Here is a 12,906-nt window from a genome sequence, read left to right as displayed (position 1 = left end):
GTGAAAAAAGCAAGCCTGAAGGCTTTGTATCTTAATGCTAGAAGCATTAGGAACAAGGTGGATGAATTAGTTGTGGAAATAGAGGTAAACAAGTATGATTTGATTGGGATTACAGAAACGTGGCTGCAGGGTGGGCAAGGCTGGGAACTTAACATCCAGGGATATACAATATTTAGGAAGGATCGGCAAAAAGGTAGGGGAGGTGGGGTAGCATTGCTGGTAAAGGAGGGGATTAATGCAATGGAAAGGAAGGATATTAACTCGGATGAAACGGAATCTGTATGGGTAGAAATGAGAAATAGCAAGGGGAGGAAAACGTTAGTGGGTGTGATATATAGGCCTCCAAATAGTAATATGGAGGTGAGGGAAGGCATAAAAAGGGAAATTAGAGAAGCGTGCGATAAGAGCACAGCTGTCATCATGGGTGACTTTAATTTACATATCGATTGGAATACCCAAATTAGTAAAAATTCTGAGGAGGAGGAATTCCTGGAATGTTTTCGGGACGGTTATCTGGACCAATATGTCGAGGAGCCGACTCGAGATCAGGCCATTTTAGACTGGGTATTGTGCAATGAGAAGGGACTTATCAGCAATCTTCTTGTACGAGGCCCCTTCGGTCAGAGCGATCATAATATGATCGAGCTCTCAGTCGAGATGGAGAGTGAGGAAATTGAATCAGAGACTAAGGTCCAGAACTTAAATAAAGGGAATTACGAGGGTATGAGACGGGAATTGGGTAAGATTGATTGGGTGGTGTTTCTGGGGGGATTGACAGTGGATAGACAATGGCAAGCATTCAAAGATAGAATGGAAGAATTCCAGAACATGTTTATACCGGTTTGGCATAAAAATAAACCTAAAAAGGTGACTCAACCGTGGATAACGAGGGAAATTAGGGACAGCATAAAATCAAAAAAAAGGGCATATCAACTGGCAAAAAAAAGCACCAGACCGGAAGATTGGGGGCAGTACAGGATACAGCAAAAGAGGACAAAGGGATTAATCAGGAAGGGGAAAATAGAATACGAAAGTAAACTTGCAGCAAACATAAAGACAGACTGCAAAAGCTTTTATCGGTATATCAGGAGGAAAAGACTGGTAAAATCCCAAGTCGGTCCCTTGCAGTCCGATTCGGGAGAATATATAATGGAGAATAAGGAAATGGCAGACCAATTAAACTCATACTTTGGTTCTGTATTCACAAAGGAGGACACAAATAACCTCCCAGGAATATCGACAAACATAGGGACTAATGAGAGGGAGGAGCTGACAGAAATTAGTATCTCTAGGGATATGGTGTTGGGTAAGTTGAGGGGACTGAAGGCCGACAAATCCCCGGGGCCTGATAAACTACATCCTAGGGTACTTAAGGAGGTGGCCCTGGAGATAGCAGATGCTCTAAGGATCATCTTCCGGAACTCCATTGACTCGGGAACAGTACCCGTGGATTGGAGGGTAGCTAATGTTACCCCAATATTTAAAAAGGGGGGTAGAGAGAAAGCAGGGAATTATAGACCAGTAAGCCTTACATCGGTTGTGGGCAAAATGCTAGAGTCCATTATTAAGGATAAAATAGCGGAGCACTTGACAAATGGGGAAAGGATCGGACAGAGTCAACATGGATTTACAAAGGGTAAATCGTGTTTGACTAATCTGCTGGAATTTTTTGAGGAAGTAACTGGTAAAATAGATGGGGGAGAGCCAGTGGATGTGGTGTACCTTGACTTCCAGAAAGCCTTCGATAAGGTTCCACACAAAAGATTATCATGCAAAATTAAGGCTCATGGGATTGAGGGCAAAGTATTAACGTGGATAGAGAACTGGCTGGCGGATAGAAAACAGAGAGTTGGAATAAACGGCTCGTTTTTGGAGTGGCAGGCAGTGACCAGCGGGGTGCCGCAAGGATCTGTCCTGGGACCCCAGCTGTTCACAATATATATAAATGATCTGGATCAGGGAATTGGATGCAATATTTCCAAATTCGCTGACGACACTAAACTAGGAGGAGGGGTGGGCTCTGATGAGGATGTCAGGAGGCTACAGTGCGATTTGGACAGGTTGGGGGAATGAGCGGATACGTGGCAGATGCACTATAATGTGGATAAATGCGAGGTTATCCACTTTGGGGGTAAAAACAGGAGGGTGGATTATTATCTAAATGGCAATAGATTGGGAGATGGGGAAGTGCAGAGGGACCTGGGTGTTCTTGTGCACCAGTCACTGAAGGAGAGCATGCAGGTGCAACAGGCGATTAAGAAGGCAAATGGTATGTTGGCCTTCATATCAAGGGGGTTCGAGTATAGGAATAGGGATACCTTACTACAGCTGTACAAGGTGCTGGTGAGACCGCATCTGGAGTATTGTGTACAGTTTTGGTCGCCCCATCTGCGGAAGGATGTTCTTGCCATGGAAAGAGTGCAGCGGCGATTCACCAGGCTGATACCTGGAATGGCGGGAATGACCTACGAGGAGAGATTGAATAGTTTGGGCTTGTACTCACTGGAGTTTAGAAGATTGAGAGGGGATCTCATCGAAACATATAAAATTATGGCAGGCCTGGACAGGCTGAATTCAGAGAGAATGTTTCCAATGGCAGGGGAGCACAGAACCAGGGGCCACAGTCTAAAAATAGTGGGCAAATCATTTAAAACAGAGATGAGGAAGAATTTCTTCACTCAAAGAGTGGTGAGCCTGTGGAATTCCCTGCCACAGAGGGCTGTGAAGGCTAATTCAATAAATATTTTCAAGAGAGAATTGGATATATTTCTGAAGGCTAAGGGGATTAAGGGTTACGGAGAAAAGGCGGGGACGGGGTACTGAAATGGTAAGATCAGCTATGATCTCAGACGAAGATCAGCCATGATCTCATTGAATGGCGGAGCAGGCTCGAAGGGCCGAATGGCCTACTCCTGTTCCTATCTCTATGTTTCTATGTAGGAGTCTCACGATGCTCAACATGTCCAACCAATGCAGAGCAGTAATCAACAAAGCCAACGGGATGATAAGATCTCTGCGCTCCTCCAATTCTGGCCCCTTGCGCATCCCTGATTTCCATTGCTCTACCATTGGCGGCCGTGCCTTCAGCTGCCTGGGCCCTAAGCTCTGGAATTCCCTCCCTAAATCTCTAAGTCTCTCTCTCCTCCTTTAAGACATTCCTTAAAACCTATCTCTTTGACCAAGCTTTTGGTCACCTGTCTTAACATCTTCTGATGTGACTTGGTGTCAAATCTTATCTGATAACGCTCCTGTGAAGTGCCTTGGGAAGTTTTACTCTGTCAAAGGCGCTATATAAATGCAAGTTGTTATTCTAGTTATACAGCCAAAATTATAGAATACAAGTCAGAAGTCATGATCAAGCTCTATTGTGCTTAGACTTCAGCTTGAGTACTATGTCCATTTTTGGTCACTGAGACACATACGAACATAAGAATTAGGAGCAGGAGTAGGCCATACAGCACCTCCAGCCTGCTCTGCCATTCAGTAAGATCATGGCTGATCTTCAACCTCAACTACACTTTCCTGCCTGATCTCCATATCCCTTGATTCCCCAAGAGTCCAAAACTCTATCAATCTTGGCCTTGAATATACTCAAGGATTCAGCATCTGCAGCCCTCTGGGGTAGAGAATTCCAAAGATACACAACCCTCAGTGAAGAAATTCCTCCTCATCTCAGCCTCAAAAGGCCGAACCCTTTTCCTGAGACTGCCCCTAGTTCTAGATTCTCCAGCCAGGGGGAAACAACCTCTCAGCATCTACCCTGTCAATCCCCCTCAGAATCTTATATAGGGCCCTGGTGAGACCACACCTGGAGTACTGTGTACAGTTTTGGTCTCCTTACCTAAGGAAGGATATACTTGCCATAGAGGGAGTGCAATGAAGGTTCACCAGACTGGTTCCTGGGATGGGGGGATTGTCCTATGAGGAGAGATTGAGTAGACTAGGCCTATATTCTCTAGAGTTTAGAAGAATGAGAGGTGATCTCATTGAAACATACAAAATTCTTACAGGGCTTGACAGGGTAGATGCAGTGAGGATGTTTCCCCCGACTGGGGAGTCTAGAGCCAGGGGTCACAGTCTCAGAATAAGGGGTCGGCCATTTAGGACTAAGATGAGGAGAAATTTCTTCACTCAGAGGGTGGTGAATCTTTGGAATTCTCTACCCAAGAGGACTGTGGAGGCTCAGTCGTTGAGTATATTCAAGACAGAGAGCGATAGATTTTTGAATATTAAGGGAATCAAGGGATATGGGGATAGTGCAGGTGAGGTAGAAGATCAGCCATTATCTTATTGAATGGCAGAGTAGGCTCGAAGGACCAAATGGCCGACTCCTGCTCCTATTTCTTATATGTTTCGATGAGATCACCTCTCATTCTTCTAAACTCCAGAGAGTATAGGCCCAGTCTACTCAATCTCTCCTCATAGGACAATTTCAATTTCAATTTTATTTGTCACATAACCAAATACAACAAGTGAAATCCAGTCAGTGAAATGCTTTTTCCTTAACGAGCCGAGCGCACCAAGCAGCAAAGGACACTTAGCTGCTGGTACGCACGGAGCCTGCAAGGACGGCAGCCATCCTCATCGGCGCCATCACAATAGGGTCCGCTCTCGCCTCGCTCCGCCTTTCCCGCACTCCTGCCCGACAATCTTCAGCCGCCGTGGTACGGACGCCATCTACTGGGCTGACAGCGACTCTTTAATGTCTTCTCCATGGCGCTGGTGACTCTAATAGCCTGCGTGTCTCCTCCCAGGAATCAATTCAAGTATTGAAGGCAGTGCAGAGAAGAGATGTAAGGCTGTTCTCTACTGTCGGGGATCTGAGTTATAAAGAAAGAACTTGTATTTATATAGCACCTTTCACGACCACCGGATGTCTCAAAGCGCATCACAGCCAATGAAGTACTTTTTGAAGTGTAGTCACTGTTGTAATGTGGGTAACACAGCAGCCAATTTGCGCACAGCAAGTTCCCACAAACAGCAATGAGATAATGACCAAATAATCTGTTTTTGTTACTTTGGTTGAGGGATAAATATTGGCCCCAGGACATCGGGGATAACTGCCCTGCTCTTCTTCGAAATAGTGCCATGGGATCTTTTAATTCCAGCTGAGAGAGCAGACGGGGCCTCAGTTTAATGTCTCATCTGAAACATACAAAGTTAGCCAATCCCAGAGCAGTTACCTTGCAATTGCTGGCCAACAATTCTCTCTGGGCTTTGTGCTGAGCGACCAGGGGCGATAGTTATTCAAAATTTGACCTGTGTGTTGGGTAGACTGCACAGTAAAAGTACATTCCGTGTCAGGAGAGCCTGCTTTGACAGCTGAACTCCCTGTTCTCATTCCAGACAGAAAGAAGAAAGTGCATTGGAAATGTAAAATATAAACAGGAAACACGCAGCAGAGAAGGGCTGCTCAGTCCAACAGTGGGGGTGAAACTAGCAATGAGTGCCAGGCTTGTGATTGGCAAGCCACGGGATGTGTGCGCCAACCAACTTGGACTTGTTCCGTTCTTCAACCTCTTGAATACCCAAGCTGCTTAATTCAGAAGAGAACGTGCATAAAACCCCTGGCAATCATATTGAGCTTCGGGCGGTGGGGGGTGCTGGGGGGGGAAGTTTTTCAGGCACGGCACGGAATAAACCAAAAGATTTGGGATAAATAGGATGGGTGGACACTGAAACAGATCCCGCGTGAGCTGAGCTTTTTCCTGCCCTTGCCCCCCACCCACCCCCTCCGGTCTCTTGTTGCTCTTTCAACCCGATGCTATGCAGTCTAGCCAGGACGACCATCACCTTTCCTCAGTAGCTCCAGAATCCCGAACTGAACTGATCCCATTAATCTTCCAAAGGGCTTGAAGAGGTTTGCAATTTTCCTCCGAATGATGGACAGAACGAGATGGGAGGCCTGGCATTAAAAGGTCCCACTCCCTCAGTTGGCAGACCGCAGTTTGGTCATGAATAGGTGATTTGAATTTCAAACAGATAAGACTCGTGCTGACAGCCAATATAATTTAAACCAGTTTGTCACAGAGACTAAATAAGAGGCAGATTAGCAAAACCTTCGAGCTATCAGTCCAAAAAATCTTACTTTTTCCAAGTGATCCGCGCATTGTGCCAAAATAGAAAGTTAATAAAACGTTCAGAGTAAAAAAATACTTTGAGATAAATTTGACTGCACTCAAAGAGAAAAACTGGTACTGTCTTTATAAACTGCCCTTTTACACAAATTAAATTGAAATAGATGCGGACTTGCTCTAATTTTAAGGTTATGCCCCCTTGATATGGAATTCCCCTACCAGAGAAAATAGTTCCTCTCTTTCTACCCTATCAACTTATCTTAAACACCTCAATCAGATCACCCCTGAATCTTCTATACTCAAGGGAATACAAACCTAGACTGTGTTAAATATTCTCATAATTTAACCCCTTGAGCCCTGGTAACATTCTGCTGAATGTGTCCGCTGTGGCTCAGTGGGCAGCACCCTCGCCTGCACTGTCAGGTGGACCTAAAAGATCCCAAGGTGTTATTTCGAAGAAGAGCAGGGGAGTTCTCCCCGGTGTCCTGGGCCAATAAATATCCCTCAATCCATATCACTAAAACAGATTATCTGGTCATTATCACATTGCTGTTCGTGGGAGCTTGCTGTGCACAAATTGGCTGCCGCATTTCCTACATTACAACAGTGACTACACTTCAAAAAGTACTTCATTGACTGTAAAACGCTTTAGGATGTCCAGTGGTCCTGAAAGGTGATATAGAAATGCAAGTCTTTCTTTATGTGTGTGTGTGTGAGTGTGAGTGTGAGTTTGTGTGTGTGAGTGCGTGTATGTGAGCGTATGTGTGTGTGTGTGTGTTTGTTTGTGTGTGAGTATATATGTGAGTGTGAATGTGGGTGTGTGAGTGTGAGTGTGTGTAAGTGTGAGTGTGAGAGTGTGTGAGAGTGTGTGTGACTGTTTAAGTGTGAGTGAGTGTGTGAGTGAGTGTGTGTAAGTGTGAGTGCCTGTGTGAGTGTGCGTGTATGGGAGTGTGAGTGTGAGTGTGAGTGTGTGTGAGTGTGAGTGTGTGTGAGTGTGAGTGTGTGTGAGTGTGGGTGTGTGTGCCCTTTTGCAACCCCACACAAAGCACATTCTCCCCGTGTTTGTGTGGGTTTCCTCCGGGTGCTCCGGTTTCCTCCCACAGTCCAAAGATGTGCGGGTTAGGTTGATTGGCTATGATAAATTGACCCTTAGTGTTAGGGGGATTAAATACGTGGGGTTACGGGGATAGGGTGGGATATGTGTTGGTGTAGGGGTTACGGGGATCGGGTGGGATATGTGTCAGTGCAGGCTCGATGGGCCGAAATGGCCTCTACCTGCACTGTGGGGTTTCTGTGATCTGTGATCTGTGAACTGGTTAGTGAATCTGCTTTGCTGGTGTTAAGGTGAGAGGTCTCCCTGCTCTTCTTTAGTTTAACATCTCATCAGAATGACAACATCTCTAACAATGCAGGATTCCCTCAACTCTGTGCCAGCCCAGATTATGTGGTCAAATTCTGGAGTGGAGCTTGAACCCACAATCTTCTGACTCAGAGGTGAGAGTGCCATTGACTGAGCCAAGCAGACACTTGATTATTGTAGGATTACAACAAATACTTTGCCAGCTTTGTACACATTAAGTACGTCAGCTTTGATTTATTACATTTTTATTAAACCCATGAAAGTTGTCTTTTCTGACTGGGCAAAGACCACAAAAGTTGACCAAAAAATCCTACTCTAAACAAATGGCAATGAAGTAACAGTATAAGCGTTTTTAAAAAAAACTTGGCGATATAGTTAAAAATGAACTCAGCCCTACCAGAGAAATTTGGGTTTAGCGTGTGTTCTGGAGTCCCGTCAGTGGTTGAAATGGAATTTGTATGAAAGGGTATGAGCCCGCCCTCTCCGCCTTTCAATTAGATCACGGCTGGTCTGTAGCTTAGCTCCATTTACCCACCTTGGTTCCGTAACCCTTGATACCCTTGCCTAACAAAAATCTATCAATCTCAGTTTTGAAATTATCAATTGACCCCCAACCTCAACAGCATTTTGGGGGAGAGAGTTCCAGATTGCCACTATCCTTTGTGTGAAGAAGTGCTTCCTGACATCACCCCTGAACGGCCTGGCTCTAATTTAAAGGTTATGCCCCCTTGTTCTGGACTTCCCCCACCAGAGGAAGTAATTTCTCTCTATCGACCCAATCGACCTCTTTAATCATCATTAACACCTCAATTAGATCACCCTGTAATCTTCCATACTCAAAGGAATACAGGCTAGATGGGGAAAGGCTGTTCCCACTAGTTGATGGTACAAGGACTAGGGGACACAGATTTAAGGTTTTGGGCAAGAGATACAGGGGGGGTGTGAGGAAAAACTTTTTTACGCAGCGAGTGGTGAGGACCTGGAACTCGCTGCCGAGGGAAGTGGTGGAAGCGGAGACACTCGATGTTTTCAAGTGGAGACTGGATAGGCACTTGAGGGAAATAAACTTGCAGGGCTACGGGGATAGAGCGGGGGAATGGGACTGACTGGATTGCTCTACAGAGAGCCGGCACGGACTCGATGGGCCGAATGGCCTCCTTCTGTGCCGTTATGACTCTAAGCCTAGTCTGTGCAACCCGTTCTCATAATTGAACTCTTGAAGTGATAGAACGGGTGGCTGAATCGATATCACCCGTTTGACACTATCACCCACAGCCGGAATGACCCCCTAGGCGTGGTACTATTAAGACCCTGCTAGAAAGGGTTGGTTACCATGGCGATTACCATCCATTTTGGGTTATTACTGCAAACTTGTGTTTTCCGCAGTTAATTAAACACAGCTGTAATGGATTAGTGCGCAGTGAATAAAGTGGCAGTAAAACCAATTATTAAGGAGCAGTTTTGACTGAAATAAGTCCATTAGTTACAGTTGTATTGTGTACAAAGCAGATGAGGTAACATTTGAAAAATGTTCGACACATGCCAAGCGTGGCATCTTGGCTCAGTTGACAGCTCTCTCGCCGCAGAGACAGAACCCTAGATCAGGTCACAAGCTGAAACTCCAGTAATCAGGAATACTGCACCATTCCCAACAACTTGCATTTATACAGTGCCTTTACCGTATTAAAACGTCCCAAGGCGCTTCACAGCAGCATAATCAGTTCAAAATTGACACTGAGCCACATAAAGGAGATATTAGGGCAGGTGACCAAATGCTTGGTCAAAGAGGTAGGTTTTAAGGAGCGTCTTAAAGGAGGAAAGAGAGGGAGAGAGTTAGAGAGGCTTAGAATCATAGAAAGTTACAGCATGGAAGGAGGCCATTTCGGCCCATCGTGTCCGCGCCGGCCAACAAAGAGCTATCCAGCCTAATCCCACTTCCCAGCTCTTGGTCCGTAGTCCTGCAGGTTACAGCATCCCAAGTGCACATCCAAGTACTTTTTAAATGTGGTTAGGGTTTCTGCCTCGACCACCCTTTCAGGCAGTGAGTTCCAGACCCCCACAACCCTCTGGGTGAAGAAATTTCCCCTCAAATCCCCTCTAAACCTTCCCCCAATTATTTTAAATCTGTGCTCCCTGGTTTTTGACCCCTCTGCTAAGGGAAATAGGTCCTGTCTATCACTTTATCTAGGCCCCTCATAATTTTATACACCTCAATGAGGTCTCCCCTCAGCCTCCTCTGTTCCAAGGAAAACAGACCCAGCCTATCCAGTCTTTCCTCATAGCTAAGATTCTCTACTCCCGGCAACATCCTTGTAAATCTCCTCTGTACCCTCTGTAGTGCAATCACATCTTTCCGCTGTAACTTTCTATGATTCTATGATTCTAAGCCTCTCCACCTCTCTGCCTCTCTCTCCTCTTTTAAGACGCTCCTTAAAACCTACCTGCCCTAATATCTCCTTTATGTGGCTCAGTGTCAATTTTGAACTGATTATGCTGCTGTGAAGCGCCTTGGGACGTTTTAATACGGTAAAGGCACTGTATAAATGCAAGTTGTTGGGAATGGTGCAGTATTCCTGATTACTGGAGTTTCAGCTTGTGACCTGATCTAGGGTTCTGTCTCTGCGGCGAGAGAGCTGTCAACTGAGCCAAGATGCCACGCTTGGCATGTGTCGAACATTTTTCAAATGTTACCTCATCTGCTTCGTACACAATTCAATTGTAACTAGTGGACTTATTTCAGTCAAAACTGCTCCTTAAACTGCTCTTTAAACCACCCCATTCCCACTCAGACCTCACTGTCCTCGGCCTCTTGCATTTTTCCACGGAAGCTCAGCATAAGCTCGAGGAACAGCAACTCATCTTTCAATAAGGCACTCTACAGCTCTCTGGACTCAACAGAGTTCAACAATTCCAGATCATAACCTCGGCCCCTATCACATATACATATATTTTTTTTTTCTATTTTTTTTAATCCACACTTTCGTCTGGCCGTTGTTCTTCCCTCCCACATGGCAGCTGTCCTTCACTCTGCCAGCGCCATTCACACTTCATCCAGAGCCATCCTTTGTTCCTTGAATATCTCTTAATGTCTCTCAATGTCTCTTAAAATCTCTTAATCTGTCCTGCTTTCTATCCTGTCGCTGACCTTCCCTTTTATTCTTCCATCCCCTCCCCCTTTTCCCAGCTCCTACTTGCTTTAAAATCTATCCCCTTTCCTGTTTTTTCTCTCAGTCCTGACGAAGGGTTTCGACCTGAAACGTTGACTCTTTCTCTCTCCACGGATGTTGCTTGGCCTGCTGAGTATCTCCAGCGTTTTCTGTTGTTATTTCGCATCTTTCCTGTAATGTGGTGACCAGAACTGCACGCAGTACTCTAGCGGAGGCCTAACTAGTGTTTTATACAGTTGAAGCATAACCCCCCCCTGCTCTTGTATTCTATGCCACAGCTAATAAAGGCAAGCATTCCGTATGCCTTCTTAACCACCTTATCTACCTGGCCTGCTACCTTCAGGGATCTGTGGACATGCACTCCAAGGTCCCTTTGTTCCTCTACACTACTCCGTGTCCTACCATTTAATGTGTATTCCCTTTCTTTGTTAGCCCTCCCCAAATGCATTACCTCACACTTCTCCAGATTGAATTCCATTTGCCACTGTTCTGCCCACCTGACCAATTTATTGATATCTTCCTGCAGTCTATAGCTTCCTTCTTCAGTATCAACCATGCAGCCGATTTTAGTATCATCTGCAAACTTCTTAATCATACCCCCTATATTCAAGTCTAGTTCATTGATATATACCACAAAAAGCAAGGGACCTAGTACTGAGCTCTGCGGAACCCCACTGGAAACAGCCTTCCAGTCACAAAAACACCCATCAACCATTACCCTCTGCTTCCTGTCTCCGAGCCAGTTTTGAATCCAACTTCACACTTTGCCCTGGATCCCATGGGCTTTTAACTTCGTGACCAGTCTGCCATGTGGAACCTTAGGGAGGGAATTCCAGAGCTTATGGCCTAGACAGCTGAAGGCACGGCCAGCAATGTTAAGTCTGTGGGTTGTATTATAAATAATCACAGACTCCACTGTTAACAAAATAAAACACGTCTTTACTATTCAGAGGCTCGGGCGATTCTGCCCTAGTTAACGTATCACAACCCTTATATACTGGTGTGGTCACTATCGGTATTACAGTATACATGAGCCAATAGATAGTGCCACCCTAAAGTAGTGCTCTTAAAGGCGAACGGTTACATTCTATAGTTCCCTTAAAGGTAAACGGTTACATACACAACACTCCTCCCTTCCTAGCTTATTACTTACAGAATCCCGTTAAACATACAATCTTCAACTTTATATAAACAGTTTGCAGATATACTCTCGATGGAGTCAACGTCATATAACAATTTACAGATATACTCTCAATGGAGTCAACGTCATATAACAGTTTACAAACATACTCTCAGTGGAATCAGTTTACAGGTTCAGTCTCTGTGGGAACAGTTCATAAATTCAGTCTCTGGTATTAATTCGTTCCAGACAGCATCCTCCATAGCCTTTTTTTTTTTTTTAACAGCTTGTACTTTCGTCCTGTTGAACCAGCAGTGCGGACTTATACAACCCACTGGCTGTCTTGATAATGTCCCTGGATTTTTTTTACAAATTTAGCACCTTTCGTAGTGTTCGGACTGAGGTAGTAGAAGTAATAATATTTTAAACAGTTATTATTTTCTGCTTCTTCTTTTTCTTTTCTGCCTTTTTGAAACTCTCCGAGCTCTTTTCCCGGCTGCCATCTGTAGCGCCACCAACTCTCTATGTTCCTTAGACCTTAAGTGCTTCCTCAGGATTTCAGCACTTTGGGAGTTCCCATCACAATTTGGGCAGACCACATCCTCATAACATTCGGTGTCACTCAACAGGTCAAAACCCTTCTTCAAGCAATCATATTCATCCTGCTCTTCCTCGGATGTCTGCCCTTCCTTCCCTCCTGGCCTCATTTGTGCGTTCAATCCTTTCCCTTCCTTCAGGGATTTCGTTATCAGGCTATTTAATCCTTCTACTGAAGTAGCTGTTTCCCCATTCTCCTGTTCCCCTGGACGTAATTCAGCGTACTCCTCCATTTCATCCATCATTTTCTCCAATGCTTTCATCTTCTCTTCCTCTTGTACTTTGGCTTCCAGTGCTTGGAGAAGTTGCGCCTCGATGCTCTCTAGCTCATGTTCAGGGCCCATTCCCAGTTGAAACTGTTCTTCAAGTCGGTCAACCTCGGTAATTGCCGCCTCATATTTGTCTTGGGCTTCCTTCCATATTTTTATGAGTTCTGCCATGTCTTTCACCTCTACATCCTCATCTATGTATGGAACTTCTACCGATGAGTCTGTCTTGGCCCTGAGCTCCTCAAGAATTTCCTGCAGCCTTTGGACTTCTTGCTCATGTTCAACCTTTAGTTGCTCATATACTTCCAACGAAACT

This window comes from Somniosus microcephalus, chromosome 3, assembly GCF_052327205.1.
Source record: "Somniosus microcephalus isolate GS21.2 chromosome 3, FLI_Smic_1.0, whole genome shotgun sequence".
NCBI classification, from domain to species: domain Eukaryota; kingdom Metazoa; phylum Chordata; class Chondrichthyes; order Squaliformes; family Somniosidae; genus Somniosus; species Somniosus microcephalus.
Note: the sequence above shows the minus strand (reverse complement) of the source record.